This window comes from Nicotiana tabacum, chromosome 20 (assembly GCF_000715075.1).
Source record: "Nicotiana tabacum cultivar K326 chromosome 20, ASM71507v2, whole genome shotgun sequence".
NCBI classification, from domain to species: Eukaryota; Viridiplantae; Streptophyta; class Magnoliopsida; order Solanales; family Solanaceae; genus Nicotiana; species Nicotiana tabacum.
Genome location: NC_134099.1, coordinates 118,753,559 through 118,762,133, shown reverse-complemented (window position 1 = coordinate 118,762,133; position 8,575 = coordinate 118,753,559).

The following is an 8,575-nucleotide window of genomic DNA, read 5'->3' as shown; positions in this document are numbered from 1 at the left end:
TTTTTTTTTTAAAAGAAAAACCCTCCGCACGTTGAAGCTTTGATAATGTAGCATTGCACCCATGGCTTCATTTATGATCCTAGATGTGGAATTAAAGCATAAATTGATAAAGAGTTTCACTTACATATTTTAATTAATAATATAATTGATTTTATACTATCATTTATCAAGTCACATAAGTGATTTCGACTTGGATTATTGATAGAAAATGTGATTTATAATCTTGACATTAAGATAAATTGGTAAAAATTGCACGGGACGCTCTATTTGGTCGCTCCCATTTAACCTATACCCATTTTTTTTTAAATTTTTAACTTGTACCCACTTTTTAAATAATTTCAGCCCTCTTTTCTCCTCCTCCTTCTACTCCTTCGTTTTCTTCTTCTTTCTTCTTCTGCTGTTGGTGCAGATTATTTTTTAGGTAAAAAAAAAATTAAACTATTTGTGCATAGAAGTTAAAACTTTCTTTTGTACCTTTATATGATTAAAAAAGAAATTATTTTTCACAGTTCCTTTTATGAGTGGAAACTATCAAGATACCATTGTTAAGTGACGACGTCTTTGCATTTTAATAGTATTACAAACCTCATTATTTGTTCTCGCAATCAGGGATGATTAATTTGCATTTATTTACTTCTTTTTTGGGGTTGTTTTAATAAATATTATTAAGGTGAAAGTTGTTTCTTGTAAACCTAAATTGAGTATCTTAGCACATAAAAATTCTTGAGCCCAGTGCTGAGATTTTACCCCAAAGATTTTAACAAACTAGCAAGTTGTTTGATGGATGGATCCCCAGCTTATTCGAGCAGGTCCTATTCTATAGCTAGCTTCCAAATAATTTCAGCTCTAGAGCTGAAGTTTGACAGTTACAAAACAAAAACTTCAGCTCTAGAGCTGAAGTTCGTCAGTTACAAAAACAAAAAGTTCAGCTCTAGAGCTGAAGTTCACCAGTTACAAACAAAAACTTCAGCTCTAAAGCTGAAGTTCGACAGTTACAAAACAAAAATTTCAGCTCTAGAGCTGAAGCTTACAAACAAAAACTTCAGCTCTAGAGCTGAAGCTTACAAACAAAAAGCCAGTTACAAACAAAAACTCCAGCTCTAGAGCTGAAGTTTGACAGTTATAAAATAAAAACATCAGCTCTAGAGCTGAAGTTTACAAACAAAAATTTCAGCTCTAGAGCTGAAGTTCGCCAGTTACAAACAAAAACTTCAGCTCTAGAGCTGAAGTTCGACAGTTACAAAAAAAAACTTCAGCTCTAGAGCTGAACTTCAGGCCCGGCTACTAGAATGCTAAAGTTTTGCGTGATTGCCTTTGCTACTTCAGCCTCGTATGTTGAAGTTATGCAAAAAAGCGGGTGCGTTTGCAATTTTTTTTTTTGCAAAGCAGGCACAAGTTAAAATGTGGTACAAAAAGCGGGTATAGATGCAAATGAATACGACCACATGTAGAGACCACCTGATAATTTTTACAATATCAATATATACTCTTTTTAAAAAAAATCTTCAATCGATTTTATACATATACTTTCTATCTCTTCATCCATCTCTGTCATTTTGCGTTACAATTTTTTTCATAGTTAGGTTGTTCCGAAAAAAATAACACCAACTATATTTGAAATTTTTTTTCTTTAGTTTCTCACCTTAAACACATCTTTTATATCTATATCTATTTATCTATCTATACTATATTAAAAGCACGAGTCCCCTTAGTGAAATATTTTTTGCCTGTTTACCCTTTAAAAGCAGAGTTTACATTGGACAAAATTATAATTTAAAGTATATTCCTAATATTTAGGATTTTGAATCAACTTAATTTAGGTTAAAAATCTTTTTTACTTGAACTAGGTAAAAAATCCTACAATATTCAAGATATTAAAATCAGTTAAAATTTTATTTTATATCAATTCTAACCATAATTCATTCCATGTTATGTTTGCCCAATCCTAATGGACCTGTTTGGCCATAGATTTTGCCAAAATATATTTGGAATTTTTTTTGGTAAATATATGTTTGGCCATAGATTTTATCTACATTTTGGCAAATTTTCAAAACTCAAATCCCAAAATCAGCTCAAGATCTGGTTTTGGCCCAAAATATCACTATTCTATTTTTAAAAATTGCCCCAAAATTTTGTATTTTATAAAAGAGTCCACCATTTATTATTTTGTAATAATGTTGCTTCATCTTCTCGGTCATCTTATAGTGTATTATGTAGTTCATTATAAAAATGATAATTATGTACCAAATTTATTTATGTTCAGTACTACGATTTGCGATAATATAATAAATGTTATTGATAAAAGTACTATTAGGTATTTGTGATAGTTTTTAGAACTTGTGGGTATAAGTCATGTTTCATGTTTTTTCAAAAAAATAAGAAGAAATATGTTTTGAAAACATATGTCCAGACAAATTTTTATCTTCAAACCAAATTTTACCTAAATCAAATTTTTCAAAATAAAGTTTGAAATCTATGGCCAAACGCTAGTTTAGTAGTTTTCCACGATCATTCCATGTTACGTTTGCCCAATCCTAATATTTAGGAGTTTTTCACTTTATTTTTTCTTATTTGTCTTTCTTTAAAAAGTGAACCTAAACTAAATTTATGTTACTTAATTGAAACTCGAATATTTTGAATGAAACAGAATTAAACTAATGTTAAGACAATATTGAAATATCTTGTCTGGAGTCTTGTGTGACAAGAATGTACCATCGAAACTTAAAGGTAAGTTCTATAGAGCGGTGATTAAACTAGTCATATTGTATGCGGTTGAGTGTTGCCTAGTCAAGAATTCACATATCCAAAAGATGAAAGTAGCAGAAATGAGGATGTTGAGATGGATATGCGGGCACACTAGACTGGATAAGATTAGGAATGAAGATATTCGGGAGAGGGTGGGTGTGGCTCCAGTGGACGACAAGATGCAGGAAGCGTGACTTAGATGGTTCGGGCACATGCGGAGGAGAAGCCTAGATGCCCCGGTTAGGAGGTGTGAGTTGTTGGCTTTGGCAGGTACGAGTAGAGGTAGAGAGCGGCCTAAGAAGTATTGGGAAGAGGTGATCAGGCGGGACATGGCGCGACTCCAGATTTTCGAGGACATGGCTCTTGATAGGAAGGTGTGGAAGTCGAGCATTAATGGTGTATGTTAAGGGGTAGTCGATCGTTTTTCCTCTTTGCATCAGCTAGTATGGTAGTGTTTTGTCTAAGATTGCTAGTGGTTTATATTGTATTTCACACTTTTGCATAGTATTTGTGTTATTGCTTTTCTATTTATTTGTTGTCTCTTACGTTACTGATATTATTTTTTCTGGTTTCTGTTGTTGTTACAGATCTATTTCTCTTAGCCGAGGGTCTCCCAGAAATAACCTCTCTACCCCTCCGAGGTAGGGATAAAGTTTGCGTACACTATACCCTCCACAGACCACACTAGTGAGATTTTACTGAGTTGTTATTGTTGTACATTTAACCAATATCCAACAAACAAAGATATATTATTTATCTTGAATTGTTAGAAAAGGTAGTAATAAATAATGTGTAGATAGTGTTCATATTAGAAACATAATTATTTTTTTAGTATTTAGCACTTTGAAATCAACTAAAATTTAGTTATTAATTATTATTTTTTAAAGTATATATGATGTCCTAATATTTGGACCTTATATACACTATTTCCTAATATGAATAGACAATCGATCCTTCTTTGTGTACAATGATATCTATGGTTATTGCCCCATATGTTTATTTTATTTTAGTGAATGGACTTGCAACTTCTTGAATACAACGGGAAACTTCACATGGAATTATTAAAAGTATTTTAATATGTTCCTTTTCATCCATTCTTCGTTGGTATTATATTTAAACCGTATTCTACACTCAACACTTACAGAACGAATAACTTTAAAAATGTTTAAACTTTTCGGAGAAAAAGTATTTGCAAGAATTAGTAACACTAATAATTTTGTAAACGTATAGATACAAAATAAAACTATTATTACAGTTAATAATCTAAGACTTAGGATACTAAAAATTTGAATAAAATAAATTATCCCCGTTAATGTTAAGAATAATTCTAAAATTTTAAACTAATTAGCAAAATTATCACGACCCGGAATTTTCACCCTCGGGATCGTGATGATGCCTAACATTTCACTTGCTAGGTAAGCCAACGTTAGAGTGATTCTTTACCAATTTTAACCACTTTGAACAATTTAACCAATTAAATAGAAATGAAATTCATAATAAAGTACGAAATAGCGTAATAAACCAATATTCAATACAACCCGGATCTGGAGTCACAAGTACATGAGCTTCTAAAGTTTCTACAAACAAGGTTTGAAATAAGTACAACTATCTCGAATGAAAAGAACAGTAAATAGGGAGAAAGTGGAAGAGGACTTCAAGGTCTGCGGACGCCAACAGATCTACCTCGAGTCTCCAAAAGCTAATCCGAGCTGATACGCCTCACGGACAGCTGGGACCAGTATCAAAATCCGCAAAAGAAGTGTAGAGTATAGTATGAGTACAACCGACCCAATGTACTCCGTAAGTGTCGAGCCTAACCTCAACGAGGTAATGACGAGGCTATGGACACCCACATAAATAAACATGTGCAGACAATAATATACGTACAACTTAACAACAAATAAAGGCTTAGCATGTACTATTGGGAGGGGACATGTGAAAGGTGTACAAGATACGATAAATACAACAGGGAATGATAACAAGAAACAGTCAATAAGCCTTCAACCAATAAAACAAATAAACATAATGAATAAAACTGTACGACATCATCCTTCTTGATTTTACTCTCAACCTCACTATAAAACAGTAATAACTGCACGACATTACCCTTCGTGCTTTTACTCTCAATTTCATCATGAATCAATAGATACGAGACGATATCACCCTTCGTGCATTAACTCTCAAATACGGCACGACATCAACTGTTGTGCATTAACTCTCAAATATGGCACGACATTACCCTTCGTGCATTAACTCTTAAATATGACACCATCACCATTCGTTCATTAACACTCTCCCTTACCATATAATAATAAGGAGATAGAATAAACAAGGACAAACCTTACGTCAATAATGGTTCCACCATACCAAACTCAACATCAGAAACGATACTCAATTATCACAGATAGCCCATAAATGCGGAGAGAACGATCAATTTAGTAATTAACTAGTCTAAGCATATATATATAATGATCAAAGAAAGCAATAAATTACAAGAAACAAGTACCACCCATATGCTTTAACTCAACAACAACACTTAAGTACTCGGCACCTCACATATACGTTGTACCCAATATTTAAACAAGTAGCAAATAGGCAAACAAGTCCTAATCCCTCAAGTCAAGGTTAACCACGACACTTACCTCGCTCCAAAAATCAAGTCAAAGCTCAACCACAACTTTGCCTTTCAAACAAGCCTCCGAACCATCCAAATCTAGCAAATTATCAACCAAACAATTCAAAATAAGCCTTAGGAACTACCCACAATTGCAAAAGATTCAATTTATGTCATTATTGAAAAAATCAACAAAAGTTAACTCCCAGGCCGGCTTGATCCAAACTCGAAGTTTAAACCAAAACCCGAATACCTATAACGACCCGACCGATCGTTTTGAGCAAATGCGCTTCGCTCGCCAGTTCTCGAGCATGACTGTCACGACCCGGATTTCCCACTCTCGGGAGTCGTGATGTCGCCTACTAGTGAAAGCTAGGCAAGCTGATCCTTTGAGTTATTTATCTTTTTCCCATTTTAATCCTTTAATAATTAATAACCAACATTAGATAAACAGTGGAATTTAATAAGCAGAAGACTAAAATGTAATATTTTAATAAAGATGTCAATACCAATCCATACATAAACTACCCAGAACTGGTGTCACAATTCCACAGACTGTCTAGGAATACTACAAATAAAGGTCCGAAAGATTTATTACAACACTATCTCTGAAATATATAAAAGAAATAGAATAAAAGGATAGGAGGAGACGCCAAGGCCTGCGGACGCCTGCAGGACTACCTCGGATCTCCGAATGGACTGAAGACAGCAACCCAAAGCTACGGTCCGTATGCTCCAGTATCGGGATCTGCACACAGTGCAGAGTATAGTATTAGAACAACCGACCCCATGTGCTGGTAAGTGCCTAGCCTAACCTCGGTGAAGTAGTGACGAGGCTAGGACCAGACTACCAAATAAACCTGAGCAGTTAAATCATATACAACAGAAAATAAAAGCAAAACTTTACAATTAAAGATAGGAAGGGGAGATCATGCTGCGGGGGACAACAAATAGCAATAGAAACCAACAGTTAAATGTAAAGAACACTGTAACAGAATTGTCAATAAGAATCAGGAAAATCAAAGACAAGTGCACGACATCACCCTTCGTGCTTTTACTCTCGTCCTCAGCATAAAATCAATATAAATGGCACGGCATCACACTTCATGCTATAATACTCTTCCTCACCCAAACAACAATCACAAAGCAATAAGAGCAAGGAAATCAACAAATTTATAATAAAATCCCGGCAAAGGAACAATATTGCAACAATCATATCCCGCCAAGGGAAACAATATCAAAACAACAACATCTCGGCAAGGGAGACAATATCATAATCCTCTTTTCTTTTTCACATTTACTTCCCAACCCTATTCATAATTGGAGCCAATACTCTATAAGGTTCAATTACCAATTATACTTCCTCAAATCATTTTACAACTTGAGCCAATGCTCTTCAATGTTCAAATACCAATATTACTTCCACAAGCCTTGCTCAACAATAGAAATCATCACATAAGACATGAACAATACAAACGGAGTCACATTAATCATAGTATAAGACTCACGGGCATGCTTGACACCAATGTATATATACTCGTCACCATGCCTATACGTCGTACTCAATAATTAACACATAGCAAATAGGACACAACTCCTAATCTCTCAAGCTAAGGTTAGACCAAACACTTACCTCGATGCCACGAACACAATTCAAGCCTCAACTACCGCTTTACCTCTTGATTCCACCACCAATTCGCTCGTATCTAGCCACAAGTTACTTAATTATATCAATAAATGCTAAATGAATCAATTCCAATGCATGAAAATGGGTTTTCTAAAGTTTTTAAGTCAAAAATTAACCCTGGCCCACATGGTCAAAACCCGATTACCCATTCACCCACGAACCCAAATATATAATTTATTTTGAAATCGGACCTCAAATTGAGGTCCAAATCCCCAAAATTTGAAAAAACCTAAGTTCTACCCAAAACACCCAATTTCCCCCATGAAAACCCTTGATTTTAAGTTGAAATCATGTGGGAAAATGTTAAAGATTGAAGAAAACGAATTAGAAATGACTTATAATCGATTTGGAGAAGAGCTTTTCTTTGGAAAATCGCCCAAGATAGTTTATGTTTTAAAAGAGTTTGAAAAATGAAAGATTTTCGGCTAACTTATGAATTTGCAAGTCGCACATGTCGTAATTGCGACCAGAGTTCGCAACTACGAACCGTTAAGAAACCTGCTTTCCTCGCATTTGCGAACAGGGGTTTGCATTTGCGAACCCTGAGGATTCCTGTTCTCTTTGCATTTGCGATGCTGCTGTCGTATTTGCGATAAATGTAGACATGTGATTTTTGACCCTCCCCAAGATTTTTTATATTTTAGCACGTAAATATTTAATCCAGGCCTAATATAGCTATTTCAACTAATTTTTACTCTTTTACTTTATTTTATTACAAGAAAAATGAAAATTATAAAAATTGTTCCATTAATGTTTTGTTAGTCATTTTTAATCTTGAAAAAAATACCAAAAAAATAGTTTGTTTTAACGATCAGTCTTATTTTAATAGTTATTTTACTTAAGTAGAATTAATTAATAAATGAGATCGCATTTTTAATCTCGTTCGCAAGGAAAGAATAAAACTTGGGCTCGAGCAACCCATTTTTAGGCATAATTTTTAGACATAGCCCATAATTTCCAAGCCCATAATTTCTAGGCTCATAACCCTAACCTAATCCCTACCCCTATATAATAGTATCTAATCCTTAAATTGACCTAGACACTCTATTACACACAATCAGTCGTTTCTATCATTTTGAGACCTAAAAAAGAGACTAATGCCCTAAAAGACCCTAGACTATCAGCGCCGTTTTTAACCAAAGACCCCCCTCCCATCGGCGATGAAGGATCACCTCCTTCATGGAGAATGAATACAACAGAACCCTAGGAGATGCTGGAGCCATTTGTTTAGGATTTGGAAACTCTAGACCTTTCCTCTTCTTGAACAAAAGTCACAGATTCTAAGATGAACGCACACAACCATTTTTTAAGACCCTTCATCTTCTTCAAGATAAAAAAACCTAGAATCCTAGCATGAGCTTCAGCGTTTTTTTCTGAAAAATACACAAGATCCTTCAGCATTTTCTCCTCTTTTTGAACCTAGACATGAACAACAGCTTCAAACAGTTGCACCCCTGAAGAGAAGGACCTCCATCGTCACCTTCTTTTAGACGAAGATAGCCAGCCGTCCAACCCTATCTCCAAGGCGC